This window comes from Rhinopithecus roxellana, chromosome 1, assembly GCF_007565055.1.
Source record: "Rhinopithecus roxellana isolate Shanxi Qingling chromosome 1, ASM756505v1, whole genome shotgun sequence".
In the NCBI taxonomy this organism is placed as follows: Eukaryota; Metazoa; Chordata; class Mammalia; order Primates; family Cercopithecidae; genus Rhinopithecus; species Rhinopithecus roxellana.
The window spans coordinates 37,915,916-37,937,114 of record NC_044549.1 but is presented as its reverse complement, the minus strand read 5'-3'; positions in this window follow the sequence as shown (position 1 = coordinate 37,937,114).

Genomic DNA, 21,199 nt, shown 5'->3' with positions numbered 1-21,199 from the left:
TCAAGGAGTATCTTTGTGGCATTCTCTGTATTTCCTGAATTTGAATGTTGACCTGCCTTACTAGGTTGGCGACGTTCTCCTGGATGATATCCTGAAGAGTGTTTTCCAACTTGGTTCCATTTTCCCTGTCACTTTCAGGCACACCAATCAGACATAGATTTGGTCTTTTCACATAATCCCATACTTCTTGGAGGCTTTGTTCATTTCTTTTTACTCTTTTTTCTCCACATTTCTCTTCTCACTTCATTTCCTTCATTTGATCTTCAATCGCTGATACTCTTTCTTCCAGTTGATCGAGTCAGTTACTGAATCTTGTGCATTTGTCATGTAGTTCTCCTGTTATGGTTTTCATCTCGCCCTGCTTCATATCTCACTGGTCGGGCTGCACCAGGTGACCAGCACTGATTGTCCAGTACTCCCCAGTGAGATGAACCCAGTACCTCAGTTGAAAATCCAGAAATCCCCCATCTTCTGTGTCACTCACGCTGGGAGCTGGAGGCTGGAGCTGTTCCTCTTTGGCCATCTTGGGCACGCCACACCTCTATTGAAGTCTTTACTCCTCTACTTGGTGGTCATGTGGTCTAGGACATTGTAAGTGACATTCAGAGACTAATTTTCATCTGGTATTGGAAACAGAGCTAATATCTTTTTATTGTTACTTATCTTGAGAACTAAATACATTGTAGATAAAATGCTGGGTACACTGTAGATAATCAACATGATTTCTTTTCTCCATTAGAATATATCTTTTAGTTTTATAAAGATTCTAACGTTTGTAAAGGAAATCAAAATATTGGTTTATAAAGTTCAATTTCCCTGATGAATATAGAAAATCAAAGTGTTTAAAAACATGTTGAACTTAGGGTAAAGCATACTCTAGTAATTACATACCTTATATTTGGAAAGACATTTTGCTTACACATTGTTTAAATCAATGTTAATTGGCTTTAGCTTTGCCAAATATGAAAAATGTGGCAAAACTATTGTCACAATTCCAATTCATATTTATTTACAGAAAGTTGTTATGTGAAATGAAAACAACACTGTATTGGAAGTCAGAAGATCTTGGTTCTAATCATGAGCCATTTCACTAACTGCGTGACTCTGAGCAAGCAATTTGACCTCTCTGGGTTTCATTTTGTTCATCTGTACCATGTAGAAGTTGAAATCAATAATTTATAAGGTGCTTGCTAGCTGTAAGGAGACAAAACTCACAAACTGTTTTCTATAGAACAGAAGTTCAATAAATTACCAGATTTTTCCTTTAAAAAGTTAATTCTTAAATAAGTCTGAGAAATGTTGAGTATTGTCTCCTCCTTTAGGAAATTCACAATGCATAGTAGCATATTAAAAGCCCTGAAACATCCTGTACTAAAGACACCCTGATCAACTATAACTTTAATTAAGGTTAGTGTTAATTAACTCGGGGAAGCATTTCCTAACCTTTTCGAACCATAGATTATCTTTTCTGGGGTGACAGTGGGAGGTTAAGAATTACAAAAGATATCTTAATCTTTCAATAAGTAGGCATTAGGAGGAACTGTGCTTTAAATATTGATTTCTATAATGTTTTCAATTTTTCTAAATCTAAACTACATTTTGAAAAATGGTGACAATCTGAAACTGTGTGAGAAAATGTACACAAATGGAATTATCTATATATACACATAAGTAGATTTGGGCTTCCAACGTTTTCATCTTTTCAAGTCCTCTAGTGCATAGAGTCAAGAGAATTCTGAAATAGGTTGGGAGCAACGAGTACTTCTTATATCCAATGAAACCTCATTTCAAAGAAGCTCTTCATATGCAATTGTGGATAGCTTAGACAGTGGAGCAGCCCTGTAATGAGGGGATCCAGCTTTGAGTTTTCTGCCTGCCCTTCAATCCTCTGTAATCTTGGGTAGGTCACTTAACTTCTCTGAGTGTATAATCCCTCATTTGTAGAATGGAGATATGATTACTTGTCTCACATCTTACTCATTGTATTAAATGAGTTAAAGAAATGTGAAAACAACCTTTAAAAGTATAAAATTCTGTATAAATGGAAACATTAATAGAGTCTGTGCTCAATAAATATTTCTAAAAATATTAAACTATTTTATATCTCCTAAAATAACAAGCCTGGAGAAACAAGAATTGCTATAGAATTATAGGACTAGAAGGACTGCAAACAATTATCCCCATGGCTTCATTTTTAAAATAAAATGCCAAGGCACAGAGAAGCTAAGTGAGTTTTCTCAGTGACATCCATTTGACAGGAATAGAGCCAGTTCTCTGAGGTAGTCCCTCTGACTCTGAGTTGATTTGTTTTTCCCAGCACAACCACACTGGCTCAGTTAATGTACATTTGAATATACTATACCCTTTATTATTTTCACAATTAATCAAATACTTGAACCATTCAAAAAAAAACCCTTATTCTAAGAAAGGCAGACAGAACATTGCCCTTGAAATATCACTGCTTTGTCTTCTGTATTTTAAAATTTACTTTCTTTGTTTCTACCCTTACACAAAGATACTTTTATTTTTCTCATTATGTCGTTTCCTTTTCTATTTTTAATTTCTTGGCCAATCCTTTTCTTATTTTCTGTTCTTTTCCCCCCCTTTTTTTAGTGCTAAGCTGTGATTATACATTCTGTACATTTTTATACATTAGATATTTTTCTCAATATGATAAAACCAGTATGTGATGGACTCAGAGAGTGGATTCTAGCTGGACTATTTATCAACTATGTATATTGCATTTTCTTAATCTAGTTAGTTCATTGGAATATAAAAAAGTATGGCTTATAATTGGTGGATAGTTTGATTATACATAAGTCACATCAAATTTTCATTTCTTAACTGTAGTTAAAAGAACATACTGGTGGATCTTAGGTTTATTTATCATTGCTGCTAAGAATGGAAAATGTTGCAATGAGCATAAACTGCAACTCAAGAGATGTTAGAATGCTTATCTGATTATGAAGGTTGTATCTATTAAACTTTCTTAGAATAAAAAATTCTTTCTTTTGAAATGTCAGTAAGAGATCCTGATTGTTTGAAAGACCTTTGTTTTCCACAGAAATTTAGGACCAGATGGACTCTCCTATTTTTGAAGTAGTTTTATTATAAAGTTCTTGAAGACAAATACTTCCATTTCTCTCTCCAACAAAGGTTATCCAAGTTACAAATCTCCTCTTCCCAGGTGGAAATATGAACGTTATATTATCATATTCCAAGAAATGCACACAATGTTTTAGCAAGTAGCTCTTTAGAAGTAGATGGAATTTCTTTATTACAATAATTTATTTTACTTAGACTTTAATATGTTTCAAAGACTTAGAAGAGTGGCATATTAATAGAATGAAACACAGTAGTATATATTGCTAGATTTATTTTCTGATTTCTCCTTTAGTATTAACTGTGAAGCTTATGCAAGACAACTAGTCTCTGAACTTCCCATTCATAGTATATAAAAGGAGACAGCATTACTTGCTTGAAGCCCTCTCGTAGACTGTACATATTTATGGGGCTTTTCTCAGACCCAATTCTATGACTTTCTATGTCATGACAGGGAGACATTAAGTAATTTCAATAGAATGTAAATACAATAATTTCTTTCTCCAAATTACTGCTACTAACTCACCCTTGAGCAGAAAGAAAATTTTTAAGAAATAATACCATCTTGCTGAATTTGCAGATGTGGAAAAATGACCATTGATATTAATTCATGTTGTCTTCTGAAGGTAATTACTTTGGATCATTGGGGAAATCCTGAACTTTGCCATCTGCCTTAGATTGGACTACCTGGGAAACAATCAGACAGATTTTTTCTTGCAGGAGATTTGTTAGGGATCATTCTCAGAACAATACCCATGAGTGGTGAAGGAAGTGAGGTTGGGCAAAAGGAGAAGCAGAACTGCTATGTAGCTGCATTCAAGATCTCAGACCATTCTAAAGGTAATTTGGGAGCATTTCATGCTGGTGTCAGTTGAGGGAAGGAGTGGTAGGGGCCCATTGTACCCAGTTTCTACCACGCGACTTGTTACTTTCTTTGAGATATGGTGCTATATCAGAAGGTCAGCATTGGTCTCTGTGGCTGATAGTTTAGACAGTTGGTGGCAGGAATAGCTGGATCAGACTTGGTGAATGGGACCCCATTGTGTTGGTTGTATGCATAGCTTCCCTTTCTGCTACCATGTCTATTCAATTTGTGTGCACACTGTGTCAGCGCTTGGGATGGCTGATGATAGAGAATGGCTAATGTCAAGTGACATTGAATGTCACTGGCTGAATTCCTCTAATTGGTTTTAGTAGTAGTCTCCTACTTGCTAACTGCTCTCCAATATGTGTTAATATGTAATTCAAAGTTCTTCACACTTCATGGAATTCCAGAATCCATCCATCTTCTTCTTCTCTAGATATTCTCGAGCCCTATCTTTCAGTGTCCCAGCAGGCCTCTGGCCAATTAGGTAAGGTATTCAATGCTTCCTTTGCACTTCTATATGTGTGTGTGTGTGTGTGTGTGTGTGTGTGTGTGTGTGTGTGTGTGTGTGTATTTTATCTCAGGACAGTTTTATTTTCTTACAAAATGTCAAGTGTACCACTCAAATCTCTACCTGGTGAAAGAGTTTTGCCTAATTCTTCTCTTTTAGGTTCACCCCTGAATGGGACTTGGGATAATGCAGCAGCAGTCCATCTTCAGCATATGGAGATGTCCTATCCATGAGCCAAGCTCAGACTTTTTTCTCCTCTGTCAGCTAGTCATAAGAGACTCCTTTCTACCTCCACAGACATATTTATCCATAGGTATAAACTAAGGAAGAGTGACTGATGAAGCACAGTGGGTGACATGGGTTCTGGGCCACCTGTTCATGTAGCTTATCTGTACTCTCTGGCCTCGTTTATGCTGATCCCAGATTCCTCATGCAATGAATTACTGCTGGATCCATCTACCTTATGAATTGGTTCTGACAGAACCCAGCTCATAATGGGCAGCTCTGACCTCACAGTCACTTGATTCTCCACCACCAGACACTCCGTTTCTACTATAGATCAGAAGTGTTTTTCAAATGGTGTGTGCAAATCTCTGCTTGCAGATAACATGGTCTTGTTCTAGAACTTCAGGTGTCTAGACTTTGCTTCTCCTATTTTGGGGCTTGCCCTAAACTTCATAAATGTCTTTTCTCATGACAGATACTTCTAATACCTTAAAGTCTGATGGATCATATTGTTCAAGTGTCAAGGTTGCAAGCATTGCAGCCTACAGCTGCTGCAGAGCCCTTTCTTACACTCGGCCCTCCTCCAGTGGCCGCTTTCCAGATCACTCAGTAAATGAGGCAGGGTAGTGTTTTTTAAGTGTGAAATATTCTGCTGACTGAAACCAAAAAGGCTTAGCAGACATTATGCTTCTTTCTTAGTGAAAAGAGGTGCAAGATGCTATAATGTGTCTTTTCCTTTGGAGGAGATGTCCTGGCATACCCAAGATAACTGGATCCCTAAAAACATTATTAGTATGGTATGTCCTTGAGTCTTCATAGCTCATATGTTTTACCAAGGCTTCTGACAATTTTTACTTGTTGAGTCCATTTTAAATAACAGTCTCAAAATAGTGGACAAATCCCATCTGTGGAATGTTTCAGCACTCCAAATCCTTTTGAAATATATTATGAAAGAGGGTGGAAAATTTAACTAGGCCTCTGGCAAGACTATAATACTCTTATTTTTCCTACATGAATGTGAACTACTTCCGGCTCTCCTTACTGATGGGGATAGAAAAGAACCAGTCTAGCTGATCACTGACTACATATCACATACCTGAGACCATGTTACTGTGCTCTAACAAAGATAACACATCTGGCTCACCAGCTGCAGTCGGGACTATCTCGTATTGTCTTGGTGATTTACTGTTACACTTAAGAATCTTTCTGTTTTTTGTAGGGGCCAAACTGGTGAATAAATGGGGAGATATGATGATAACCACCACCTTTGCATAATTGAAGGGTAACCCTAATTCTGTCATTATTCCCAGGATCCAATATTGTTTACGATTTTTTAATTTTGGCTAGGGCAGGGACACTTTAAGAGGCTTCTGTATGGCCTTCCCTACTATGACAGCTCTTATCTTCAGATCAAGGAATCTATATAGAGATTTTGTTAACTACCGAGTATGTTCATTTCAACTATGTACAGTTGGCTCAATGTGAGTTGACCTTTGCCAGTACTCCATTTGATATTGGGACCATGTGTGCCACCTTTCTAGCATGAGGGCCATTATGAAGCTTAAGGTCAGTGGATAATAACGTCATCTCGATCTTTGTCCAAGAGTCCTTGAAAAGTATGGATGTCCCCATTTCCCCACCATATGATTACTTGAGTAAATGGCTACAAGCCATAGATAAGAGCCATGTTTGCAACATTTATTCTGATGGGGATTCAGCTTCTCCTTCTGTCAGTGGGAACCAGGTCTGCCACCTGGCTCAGGTGTGAAAACTGGGTTTGGGATAGTGGACTTTTTATTTGAGCAGACCCCCTCAGCCTCCAAATCATCTATCCTTGATTATTTTGTTGTTACAATATCTTTGCTGGATGCCTATCTATCTTGCTTTTGGAGGCATTATTTCTATTAACCATTTTACAATAATTGCACATACAGTCTTGCTCCTGGTGATTAAATGCTTGTACCTGACAACCATCTTTGTTGCTATCAGGAAGCCCAGTTATTTAGTATCATATCTTACTATTAGCTCTGGCCTACACAGAATTTCCACCATTGTGATTATTAATTCTGGTGCTTTTTTTAAAAACCAGCAAATCCCATATTTCTTTAGTAAAGGAACTATTTTCCAGTCCCTTCCATGAAATAGCATGTGATGCTATGTCATGCTATTTCCAGTCCCTTCCATGAAATAGCATGTGATGCTATTTCATGCTATTCTGGCCTTAAGTAATATATACACTCTACTATACTATCCACTTCTTTGAGACTTTCTACCATTTACCATGAAAGAGTTAGTATTTCTACTTCATTTGTATGGATCATCACTTTATCCAAGCTTCCAGAGTTGTCCTAGGAATATTGTTTCTCACTGTTCTTACTAGAGTGTTAAAGTTTGTACCATGGGTGGATGCTTTCATATGAATAAAATCTCCCTTATCCAACTTTGTATTCCATTCTTACTGGTCAGGACCTTCAGGATATACTTGCATATGTACTATCTAATGTGATCCAAGCCCACATATACAAACCCAGCTCCTGCCAGCCTGTTAGTAGGCCCTGCAGCTCCTTCAGAGTATCATCGCTGTATTTCTTTAACAGGCTCAGTACAGCCCTGTCTGGGTTATGTTGAAGATTAATCCTAGTTATTTGTCTGATATTTAGAAGTGGGTTCTCAGAGGGTTTCTTGTCTTGCAATATCATAGCCTCTGCATTATCTTCAAAGAAGAAATGAGCACAAAGTTTTTAACAAGTAAGGATGAGATTCTTCTGGAGACCTAGAGTGCTAAGGGGATCCTGGGGATTCAGTATTTTTGAGTATGTCAACCCGGATGTCCCCACACTCAGTCCCAGAGTCCCACTCCTAATTTTGGTAGCCAACTCGTAAGCATTGGAAATTCAACTTTCTCTGGAGTTCTGCTACTCTTACAATTAAGCCTTCGGTCCAATCCTCAGCTCTTTCTGTCATCTGGCTATAGGAGAAGAGAGTTTACATGTTGCCATGAAGGCCTTCTGGCACTCAAACTGTGCCTTATATTGATGATTAACCACCTTTATCATTTTGCTGACTTTCTTCAAGGCATTGATGGTGCCCAGAAAGTTATCTGATTCCAAAATCTTTATAATTAGGATTTCTCCAAACTTCCTAAACACCTGTGATATTTCCTGTAAAATTTCCTACACTGAAAGGACATTTTCTACACTGATGGAAATTTTAAGAATTTCACTGCAACCACATGTCAGGGGCTATCAGTGCCCCACCTACCACTAGAAATGAGGGACTCAGTGCCAGCAAGCCAGAGATACATATAGCTCTTAGGTCAGGTGTTTTGAGAAAGAGAATCTAAGACAGAAAATTACTAATGAAAGCTTTTAGAAAAGCTCTTGGAATCAACACCTATGAGAGAGAGGAATACAGGACTGGGCAGAGGGTGAAGCTGAACAGCAATGCAGTACAACAGAGGCTTCCACCAACACTACGGGGATTTCTGAAGCCAGGATCATTCCCTCTCCCACCTGCTACAAGGGGTCCATACCTTTGTATTCTCACATTGACAAATTATTGGGTGCAGGTTGTCCTCAGGAAAGGAGTACAGCCTTGGATGAAGCACTTTCCTTTAATCAATGCCGACTACAGGAGAGGGACCCAGCTAGGAGCAATCAGGAGCTAAGACTGCAGTCACATGGAGCAGGAAGTGCCTTGATCCTAAATAATTATCTGGCCGGGCGCTGTGGCTCAAGCCTGTAATCCCAGGGCTTTGGGAGGCCGAGACGGGCGGATCACAAGGTCAGGAGATCGAGACCATTCTGGCTAACACGGTGAAACCCCGTCTCTACTAAAAAATACAAAAAACCAGCCAGGCGAGGTGGCGGGCGCCTGTAGTCCCAGCTACTCGGGAGGTTGAGGCAGGAGAATGGCGTAAACCCGGGAGGCGGAGCTTGCAGTGAGCTGAGATCCGGCCACTGCACTCCAGTCTGGGTGACAGAGAGAGACTCCGTCTCAAAAAAAAAAAAAAAAAAAAAAAAAAAAATTCTCTGGGAAGTGCACTGCAACGTCCCTGTATTATCTTCTCTGTGCTGCTTTATGCTTTTGTTTGTTTGCTTTGTTGTTGTTGTTGTTGTTGTTGTTGTTGTTGTTGTTTTGAGATAGAGTCTCGCTCTGCCACTCAGGCTGGAGTGCATTGGGGCTATCTGAGCTCACTGCAAGCTCCGCCTTCCGGGTTCTGGCCATTCTCCTGCCTCAGCCTCCGGAGTAGCTGGGACTACAGGTACCTGCCACCACGCCCGGCTAATTTTTCGTATTTTTAGTAGAGACAGGGTTTCTCTGTGTTAGCCAGGATGGTCTCAATCTCCTGACGTCATGATCCGCCCGCCTAGGCCTCCAAAAGTTCTGGGATTACAGGCATGAGCCACCGTGCCCGGCCTACTTTACGTATTTTTAAAATACGTTATTGCAGGTATTTTGATGTATTTCTTCATAGCACTTTATTATTGACCAAGCCACAGAATTACTGAAAATGAACACATTTCTGAATAAAACCGCCCATTCTGCCCATACCCAACCCATACATGCATACTTTTAAAAAAAAATTTCAGCTTTTCAGTAATTTCACTAGTGTGCTGACATTACCCAAATAGCAGGCTCCAAGAATTAAACAGCATGGCTCAAAGGGAATGGATGTGGTTGTACCCAGTAGGAATTTTGCTGGTTCACAGCTCCCTGATGCTTCAGAAGTACTTTAACATACTACTGTGCTGCAAAATATTGACTCTAAAACACCTCTGTCCTGGAATAGATCCACTCAGGGAAAAGCTCTTGAAGCTCTGTTTCTTCCTTAACAATTGAACAACTGTTACATTGTTAGGAGTTTTTGTGGTGGTGGTGATAGTAGTTGGTATGAGTTCAAAGGGCAGAAATACAGGAGTAATATTTAAGGAGATAAGAAAATACTTTGATAATTCAAAGAATTTGATAGAAAAGTCATTTCTCTAATGTTCAATTGGTAATACTATGAAGCTATTGTAAGAAATATTTGTTTGCAGGAATACTGCTTCATAGCATGACATTACAGAGGAATGGCATTGATTATCCAGTGATTTCTAGCTTCTAGTCCAATTTTCTCTCTTCTTATACAGACTGGGTAACATAAACAAGACCCCACATATTCGAGTGGCAAAGGTGCAATCTGAAATGAACAGTAAACTGTCTCTTTTGCCACCTCTCTTCATTTTTGTGCACAATTTATTAGTGTAATTGATAGAAAATGTGGGTCATGTTTTTTCCTATCAGAATCCTCTTGCTCTAATCTTCATCATTCAACAACTAATTGAACAAAAATGGGTCCAAGGCTTCAGCATTTATGCATTTGCTATAGATTAGTATTTAAATCCTCAGAGCTAAAATATAAGGGAATAAAAGTCATGCTCAAAACCCAATGACTGGGGCTGGGTGCCCGTGGCTAAATGAGGTCAGGAGTTCGAGACTAGCCTGACCAACATGGCAAAATCTCATTCTCTACTAAAAATACAAAAATTAAGCCAGGCGTGGAGGTAGGCTACTTGGGAGTAGCCCAACTACTTGGGAGGCTGAGGCAGGAGAATCGTTTGAACCCAGGAGGCGGAGGTTGCAGTGAGCCAAGATTGTGCCATTACACTCCAGGCTGGGCGACAGAGCCAGGTTTCCTCTAGACTTCTCCGTTTCATTATATTAGCTGACTTTTTCACATAAACAATATGTCGTGACCCTTGAATCTATATAAACAATTGCTGTTATAATCGAGTACATTCTGTAACATACTTCACGTGATCAAAATTCTCAAATATAGTGAATTGTTTCTCCGTAAGACCAAATAATAATTTTTTACACTTTTTATCTGTCATTCTGAAGTCAACATCTGTGTTCAAAATTACCTGATGCCATGTGTTATTTATCATATACACATTAAATGGCCGTGGTACTAAGTGATATTGTGGACTTAGGGCTTGCAGACCTTCCCTTGTCCTTTCCACACTATGCGGCTTGGCTGAAGTCCACTGTCTTCCGTGAAGTCCTCTCACATCTAATCTTTTAAATCCTTTATTGTTATTCTGTTCCTTCAGCCACACTGACACCTCTGAACCAATGTCCTTGAACGGCAGCTTCTGTCCTATTCTCCAGCATGGAGTCTCTGGGATGCTGGTGGCTGGAACTAATCCAAACTTGAATTAAGCAGCTGTGAAGAAGAGCATGAGAGCTTACATTCCCTTGCTCCCCTCAGGGCAGGAGCAGGGCTAGGGTGGGGGTGGGATGGGCTGTGGCGAAGAGGGAGTGGGCAGGATGGAATTGACTCCCAAGTTAGATAAAACTGTAAGTTTGTGCCTTTACGTACCTGGTTATTTCTCAAACAGCAATTTTGGGCAGATATTAAACAAAACAACATGTAAAATAGAAGACTTATATAAGATATAATTTTTTTTTAAGTGCAGCTATGTTATAACATAGTTCTGGAGACCTATTGTACAGCATGGTGAATATAGTTAACAATACCAACTATTGTGTACTTGAAATTTGCTAAGACAGTAGATCTTATGTGCCTCACCACACACTCAGATACACACAATGGTACCTGTGTGAGGTAATGGATATGTTAATTAGCCTGATTGTGGTAATCATTTCATAAAAATGTATGACTATAGCAAAACATCACATTATATACCTTAAATGTATACTATTTTCATTTGCCAATATCTCAATAGAGCTGGGGTAAAAAATGAAATAAAAGTGCAAAATTCCAGGAACACCTGATACAATTTTGAAAAAAAAGAATATGATGCAACTTTGTGGGAGAAGGCTTGTTCTTGTCAAGGTTTATAATAAAGCTATAGTTATTAAGACAGTGTGGCACTGAGTCAATGATAGACACATACGGAACTGGATTAACATTTTAAGACACATTCAATTGTGTATGGATTTAGTATATGAGGTTGTGGGATATCTTTTGTTTGTTTGGTTGGGTGTTTTTTGGAGAAAGGGTCTCACTTTATCTTTCAGACAGAAGTGCAGTTTTGCTATCATAGCTTACTGCTGCCTTCACCTCTTGGGCTCAAGTGATCCTCCCATTTCAGCCTCTCAAATAGTTGGGACTCCAGGCGCATGCCACCACACCTGGCTAATTTTTAAATTTTCTCTAGAAATGGGATCTCATAATTTTTCTCAAACTGGTTTTGAACTCCTGGCTTCAAGCATTCCTCCTGCTTCGGCTTCCCAAAATGCTGGGATCACAGGCATGGGCCACCACACCTGGCCTGAGGTGTGATGTTTTTAATTAGAAAAGCAATGTAGGGATTTTCAGCAAATGGTGTGTGAACCATAAGCAACATAGAAAAATGGCAAAATTCAATATTTGCATTATATTATAGTAAAATAAATTCCATGTGCTTAAAGAATAAACTATTAAAGATCATGTTGATGAAGAAATATGTATTTTCATTTTTTTCTTTTTTTTTTTTTTTATGAATCAAGGTTTTGCTCTGTTGCTCAGGTTGAAGTGTAGTAGGTCAATCACAGCTCACTGCAGCCTCAGACTTCTGGACTCAAGTGATCATCCTGTTTCGGCCTTCCGAGTAGCTGAGATCATAGGCATGTACAATTATGCCCGGATAATATTTTAAATTTTTTGGAGAGACAGGTCTCACCATGTTGCCCAGGCTGGTCTTGAACTCCTGGGCTTAAGCAGTCCTCATGCCTCGGCCTCCGAAAGTGCTGGGGTTACAGGTGTGAGCCACCTTTCTTGGCCTCCTGTATTTTTATCCTTATATAGGCATACCTCAAAGATATTTCAGGTTTGTTTTCAGATAACTACAATAAAGAGAATATTGCATAAAGCAAGTCGCATGAATTTTTTGGATTCTCAGTGCATATAACAGTTATGTCTATACTGTATTGTAGTCTACTAAATGTGCAATAGCATTATATGTGAAATGAAAATGTACATTCCATAATTAAAAATACTTTATGGCTGAAAAACGCAAATGATCATCTGAGCCTTCTGGGAGTGATAATCTTTTTGCTGGTTGAGGGTATTGATTTGATTTTGTTGAATGCTGACTGATCTGGGTGGTGGTTCCTGAAGGCTGGGAGCAGCTATGGCATTTAGAAAAAAATACAACCACCATGAAGTCTGGCATAACAGTTGACTCTTCTTTTCACCGTGCTTTCTCTGGAGCATATGATGATGTTTGATAGCATTTTACCCACAGTAGAATCTTTTCCAAAATTAGAGTCAATCCTCTCAAACCCTGTCCCTACTTTATCAACTAAAGTCAAACTAAAGTTTATGTAATATTCTAGTCATATTCTGTTCTATCCTAATTTTCCATTATATTCACATCTTTAGGTTTCATTTCTATTACTCATGCTGTATCCACCACATCTGCAATTACTTCTTCCACTTGATGTCTTAACCCCCTCAACGTCATTCATGAGGGTTGAAATCAACTTCTTCCAAACTTCTATTAGCGTTGGTATTTTTGACCCCATTTCATAAGTCGTGAATGCTCTTTATGTTATCTAAAAATGATGAATTCTTTCCAGAGATTTTTAATTTACTTTGCCGAGATCCATCAGAGGAATCATTATCTATGGCAGCTATATCATTACAAACTGTATTTCTTTATTTTATTTTACTTTAAGTTCTATGTGCAGGTTTGTTACATAGGCACACATGTGCCATGGTGATTTGCTGCACCTATCAATCCATCATCTAGGTTTTAAGTCCTGCATGCATTAGCTATTTGCCCCAGTGCCCTCCATCCCCTTGTTTGCAAGTGAAAATTACTCCTTGATTCATGGACTGTCGAATGGATGTTATATTAGCAGGCATAAAAACAGTCTTCTTCTATGTCTCCATCAGAGTTCTTGAGTGACCAGTTGCCTTATTGATGTGCAGAAATATTTTAAAAGAAATCTTTTCTTCTGAGCAGTAGGTCTCAAATTGGGCAATTCAGTAAACCATACTACAAACAGATGTGCTGTCACCCAGGCTTTGTTGTTCCATTTCTAGAGCACAGACAGAGTAGATTTACCATAATTCTTAAGGGCCCTAGGATTTTCGGAATAGTAAATGAGCATTGGCTTCCACTGAATGTCATCTACTGCGTTAGCCCCTAACAAGAGAGGCAACCTGTTAGGTTTGAAGCTTTGAAGCCAGGCATTGACTTCTCTGTAGCTACTGAAGTCCCAGATGGCATCTTCTTCCAACACTAGGTTGTTGTGTTTACATTGGAAATCTGTTGTTTAGTGGAGCCATCTTTATCAATTATCTTAGCCGGATCTTCTGGATAACTTGTAGCAGCTTCTACATCAGAACTTGCTCCTTCCCCTTGTACTTTTCTTAAACTTCATAAACCAATCACTGCCAGCTTCAAACTTTTCTTCTGTGGCTTCCTCCCCTCTCTGAGCCTTCACAGAATTGAAGAGAGTTAGGACCTTGCTTTGGATTAGTCTTTGGCTTAAGGGAATGTTGTGGCTGGTTTGATCTCATATCCATATGGCTAAAATTTTCTCTGTATCAGCAAGAAGGCTGCTTTGCTTTCTTGTCATTCGTGTGTTCACTGAAGTAGCACTTTTAATTTTCTGCAACAACTTTCCCTTTGCATTCACAACTTAGCTAACTGTTTGGCAGAAGAGGCCTAGTTTCAGCCTATCTTGCCTTTCAAGATGCCTTTCTCTCTAAGCTTAATCATTTCTAGCTTTTGATTTAAAGCAAAAAATATGAAACTATTTGACTTGAACACTTGGAGAAAGTTGCTGGTTATGAATTGGCCTAACCTCAATACTGTTGTGTCTCATAAAATAGGAAGGCTTGAGGAGAGGGAGCAAGACAGGGGAATGGGTAGTTGGTGGAGCAGTCAGAACTAATGTATTTATCCATTAAATTTGCCATTTTATATGAGCATGACTTGTGGTACCCCAAAACACTTAGAATAGGTAACATCAAAGATCACTGATTAAAGATCACTGTAACAGATATAATAATGGAAAAGTCTGAAATATTGTGAGAATTGCCAAAACGTGACACAGAGACACGTGAGTACATGCTGATGGAAAAATCGTGCCAATAGAGTTTCTCAATGCAAGGTCACCACAAAGTTTCAATTTGTAAAAAGTGCAATCTCTTCAAGAGCAATAAATCATAGCACACTAAAACAAGGTATGCTTATTCTTCAGATTTGCTAAGAGAGTGGATATTTGTGTTTTCACACGCACATACGAGTTAGCTAGGTGAGATGATGGATGTGCTAATTAAATAGATTGTGGTAACCATTTTGTAATTGTATGTGTATCATATCATCACATTGTAGACTTTTTATACTACTATACTTGTCAATCGTATCTCTATAAAGCTGAAATGTAAAAAAAATCAGTCTCATTAAATTTAGAATTGCATGCATTTGGGGACTTTTTTGAGGGCCTGGTACAAAATCGCATATAGTGCTCTGTAGATGAGAGCCCCTGCAGGCCTCCCAGGCCCCAGGTAAGGAATGAATGGACCTTCCCTGTGCTTTCTTTTTTTTTTTAAATAAAAATTATAGTTCATTCAAAGCAAGGAAATAAAAATGTCTAGCCATCCTGAGAGAAAATAAGGCCTTGTAATGAACATTTTATGTACTGGCCTTACCGCTATCTTTGTCTTAATATCTTTTTATATTTTTATACTTACTTGCTGTTGCTCCAATTCCTTTCTTATTTCCATGATATCTTACTTAGGTACTTCACTTTTTAAAATAGTTTTGAAGAGATGGTATAGGTTTAAAAGGATATACCGTGAAAGGTCTCTCTATCACTAAGTCATGAGAAGAAGTCTTTCTCTCACTTCTGTCCTGCAGTCATCCATTGTCCTCTCTGGAATCAATCAACATAATCATTGCTTGTGTATACTTCCAGAGATATACAATATCTCAGGATATAGACAGGTAAGCTCATCTATAATGAAATTTATGTGTGATCTACTTACCTAACTAGTTAGCTATTCTCTTCTCTCCCTCCTTTTTTCTCCCTCAAAAGTTATAAGAGTCTACATTTACTTAATCTATGTTGAAGATTATTCCCTGTTAGTATATGGCTTCTTGAATATGTTGTAGGAATGATACTTCACTATGCTGTATGTGTTTATCCAGTCTCCTGCTGTGGTATGTTGTTTTCAATATGTGTAATTACAAACATCGCCAATTACAAATAATATCACAATAATTACACTTGTCCATACATCATTTAGTACACGTATAGATATATTCCTAGGACAGATTCCTCGAAGTAGAATTTATGGATGAGGAATGTGTACATTTGTGATCTGACAAATATTGTCAAGTTGTCCTACATTGTGTTTGACCATATTACACGTTTCTGTAAGCCATCTCGAATCCTTCTTTAAAATGTTAAGAAATAGATATCTGATTGAAGTAAGTACTTAAAATGAAAATTCAATTTGGTTTTAGGCACAGTAAGATTTAAAAATTAATGAAGCTTCTCCATGATTATATTGGTGGAGGAATATATAAGCTAAGTGGAGGATTTGGTAACTGCCAACATACAACTGTAGTTTCAACTTAGAATGGATAACTACACTGGATATGTGGATGGATGGATGGATGGATGGATGGATGGATGGATGGATGGATGGAAGGTTGGATGGATAAATAGAGAGAGATAGATAGATACACTGATATATGATTCACAGGAGATCCAACAGCAATTCCCCAGTTGGTAGTGAAGGAGAGCAAATCAGCAAAACAAATATAAAAAGAGGTGTTAATAAAGTATAACAAAGAATAGGGGAATACATGTATACTAGGTTGAGAAAAAGCATTAAGAAGGAGAAAAATCTAATGAAAGCCAAGTCTGTAGTGTTCAAGAATACAGAAGAAATCTCTGGGTGTAGCCAGAGTAATAATAATGTAGAAACAAATGCAGCTTCAGGGCAATGAGAAAGACTGAAAACAGATACACAAACAGCAAGGTTTTCTGTAGATGCTGACTGCAAATGCTAAGTTGATGCTCCAGGAATGTGTTACATGATTCAAAATATTCAAAAGATACTTCAAACTTTCTTTCTAAAGCAGAGAGAACTACAGAATCTAATTATATTTTCTACATAACTGGAGTATAATTGTCACACAACAAAGAAAGGGTATTATATGTCAAGGCAAAGACTTTAGTTGCTTTAGCCTCCTTAGCTGTGCAATATAAGTAATATAAACTTCCTTAGACATCTTGTACTAAGGTAACTGAATTGTTTATGGAATATGCTAATTTCAAATATGAATATATTAAATACTAGGTATTATTTATAAATACCAACCTTTAGTTCGCACAGTTAGAAAGACTATTCTTGAGAGGAGGAAATATCTTTCTCGTAGTCCAGATCCAATATAAAGTATTGCCCAATCCACATGGGGATATTTATCAAAACAGAAAAGGGCAAAAAGGAGTTAACTAATTATAGTACTTTCTTATTAAAATTTAAAAATACTGTTGTGTAACCTTTAAGCCTTCAAGAAGACTTGAGAGGGGGAAAATATGTGGAAGAAGAATAGGTCTAAAGGAGGAATAAGATTAATTGTAGAGAAATGAACATGAGATAAAATAACAAGGAAGAAAGAGAATTGTTTGAAATGGGAATCAGAGGACATATGATAAATCACTAGGTAATAAGAGATCGACAAGGCTGGCACTTGATTCTAGAAAACTTGTGTCATGAAACTGGTCTCAGCCTAGTAGTAACTAATGAAGAACAGCCACCACTAGAGGCTTCCACTGCAGTGGACAGTGCAGATATGATAAATGGGAGCTGACGCACATAAAGCATCATAGAAAATGGAACACATGTTAGCAATTACTTTGTTCAATGCTCTCATTTTATATATGGGAACATCAAAATCCAGGCAGGGAAAACAATTTGCTATTGACATTTGATTATCTTGTTGAAAAACTGGAACTATGACCTAGGTTCCACAGTCCTACTGTGGATTCCTAATCCTGAGTAGGAATCCAGTAGTGATCATTTTCTTTAACCCCATGCAACCTTCCCACTTTCTCAGTGACCTCCCTGAAGCCTCTCCATATTGAATAACAACTTTTCAATCATAAATTTAATAGTGCATATGCCTACACTTGGCTAGTGGTAAAGGTAACAAAATATTTTCCCCTAGATAATTATCCAGTTGTCCTTATTTACACCCCAAAGCTGATACACACACACAAACATTTTGGTATTTAATTTTACACCACTTGGCATTTTTATTTAGTTGTTCCAGTTGAACAACTTTTGTCTTTTCAATTACCTTATAAACTTTCAGAAGGGTGAAACCATGTCGTCGTCGTCGTCGTCGTCTTCTTCTTCTTCTTCTTCTTCCTCTTCCTCTTCCTCTTCCTCTTCCTCTTCCTCTTCCTCTTCCTCTTCCTCTTCCTCTTCTTCTTCTTCTTCTTCTTCTTCTTCTTCTTCTTCTTCTTCTTCTTCTTCTTCTTCTTCTTCTTCTTCTTCTTCTTCTTCTTCTTCTTCTTCTTCTTATTATTATTATTATTATTATTATTTATTAATTTTCTTGTCCTAGCAATATCTCAGTTTTTCAGTCACAATGTAAGGCTCTTCCTAAAGATTTGTAGACAGGTGGCTGTTTATCTCAATCCTTGTTTGGGCATAAATGTGAAGGAAAATTAAATTGTTTCAAATTGCCCTCAAGATACTCAGTTTTAGAGATGCTAATGCAATTTCCACATTTAGAAGGCTCATTGACCAATTAGATGCACACTTTGAAGAATGAAATTTGATACGATGTTTTTATGTTAATTCATGATCTCCTTTTCCATCATTCTCTTTTCTTGAATTTTCTGTCACTTTAAGCTAGCCCAAGAGAAGTGACTTTCACTATTTGTTGTTTCTCTGTTGTTTAATCAAATGTTGGGTGGAATCAAGGTTGGCTGCTCTGAACTGCATCCAAGCAGGGATTCTTAGAGGGTGGAAATGTCAGCCTACCTATTGGGAGCTGTTCGAGAACCAGCTGGAGCTGTCTCAAACACTCTTAATTACCATTTTTTATTTTAAATGTCTCAGTCAATGTGGTCTCTTAAAAAAGAAAAAAAGAAAGAAAGTAAAATAAATAAGTCCAGGTGAACAAAAAAGAAAGGAAACTCAGTATAATCCAGACTACACCTGGTGGATAAAGCATGGGCAAAATCTTTTTTAGCATGTCCTTTAAAAGACTGCAGTTAACTGCTCAAATATGCACAAATCACCTTCTTCAATGATTTCTTCTTTTGAGGACTGACTACTACAGGTAATAGCTCAGCCCTCATTCTAACTCGAATTTCCAAGAGACGTTTAATTGGGTAGGGCACCAACTATTTGGAAATCACCCTGCAAATAAAAATTGCATAATTCCAGGTGTTGCCAATGACTTTATCAAGGAAATAAGCTTATTTTAGCAGAGTGACCAAAGTTACATCAGACTGCACGCAATTTTCCCAATCTTCTCTAGCTTCCAACTTCTTTCTTTCATGTTCCTTGTCTTTGACTCCATCCTTTCAGCTCACTTTTTTTGGGTCGGGTTCTGGTACCCTTATAGTCAATGGTGTTACAAACATAGTTGTCACTGGAATAGAAATGACTAGGGAATATTGTCCATGTGTATCATAACAGTGCTCCTATTCCTCCTACAATTCAAAAGCACTCAAGAGGTACCATGGATACTTTTGATATTTCTTTGACTTTCACTTTATGGCAGCCATCTTAAAAATACATATATATATGTGTGTGTGTGTGTGTATATATGTGTGTGTGTATATATATATGTATATATGTGTGTATATATACATGTAAAAATATAATACTAATAACAAAGTATCACAGGAATTCACTATTACAGACTGTAAAAGTTATATGTATACTTGTATTTTTATTATAATTTTCTATTCTTTATTATATAGTTATATGATTAAAATTTAAGGCCAAAGCTTATATAGATTGCATTTCTAACATAAAATCTTTATAGTGACAACATCATGGAAAATCCACTGCTTTAGGAAGCTGCATTAGGATCAGTGGGAGGTTTGGAGATATTAACTGTAATGTTATTAAATGTGTATTGTGCTTTATTCAGTGAGAGAGATTTATTATTCTCATCATACTCCTTAGAAAAACCTGTGGAAAATGAGTTTAAAATGGAATTTATATCAGACATGGCTTTAAAGAAAAGTAATTTTCAGAGGAGATGGGGTGAGAGATTGTTGTGTGTAGCTATGTGTGTTCCACAAATACACCAAATATACATTACTAAGAATATTTCACTTCACAATATGTACTCTGGGAGATCAGAGGGTCTTTCACTGCTCATCTATGGAACTCTTTTTCTTTAGAATAATTCCTTAAATTTATGGTGATAGAAGAAAGTAAGTTTTGGGAATGCTTTCTAAACTTTGATTCAGATGAAAAATAAACTGCTTAATTTGTCAATTAATTCTAAATGATTTTTAACGGTTCTCAAAAATACAATACTCTCTTCAAAGTCAGATTAACCACTTTTGATGATATTCTTCTGTATAAGGGCCACTGGGCTTTGAAGGTAGGACCTTAATAGGCCCTTCAAAGAATTGTTCCAGCTATGTCAGTATCTCAGAAATGGGCTTACAGCTTGCAAACATGACTACCTTGAAAAGGGTAGTACTCATTAGAATATGTAAATTCTGTTTTGTTTAAAAAAAAAAAAAACAAACCTCAGCCATTTGACCCTCTATTCTAACTATTTATGAAGTTGAAAGAAAAAATATTATTCACTTTTTAATGTATTTTTTTTTTCAAACTCATGGCAACTTTGTTGTCAGTGTGGGCTGGGTGGTGTGAGAGGGTTTTTTTCAATGTCATTTTTTAATATTTTTCATTATGAACTATGTGTCTGGCATCATGGTAAATATTTAATATATCACAATGATACAACAGACATGGAACCATTCTAACGGAGCTTATAGAGTGCAAATGCAGTAATTACAACAATGACTGTCCAGATATGAACTGTGATAAAATTGTGAAGCAAAAATACAGTGTGATACAAAAGCAGAACATAGGAGGCCCTAACCCAGTTGTAGAGTCAGGGAAGATTATAGAGAAAAGACCTAAGCTCAGGTGCAGCCATGGTGTTAACTACTTTCAGTGCATTATCTTATTTTATTTTCACATCAGGTTTGAAAGTTACATCTTATTTATCACCACTTTATAGATGACAAAACTGAGACTTTAGAAGATTAAGTAATTTGTCGAAATCCACACTGCTTACATGAGGCATTATTAATATTTCGATCTCTGTCTATCAGATTCTTAAACTTGTGCTCCTTCTTTCACACCTGTTCCCAGCAATGCCATGAAGAGTCTGACAAATTATGCTGCACTAATTTGCTAAACCTACAAGGATCCTAAGTATGTTAAGTGTGATTCAGTTGACATTGTCTGATAAAGACTCTTTGTGCAAAGG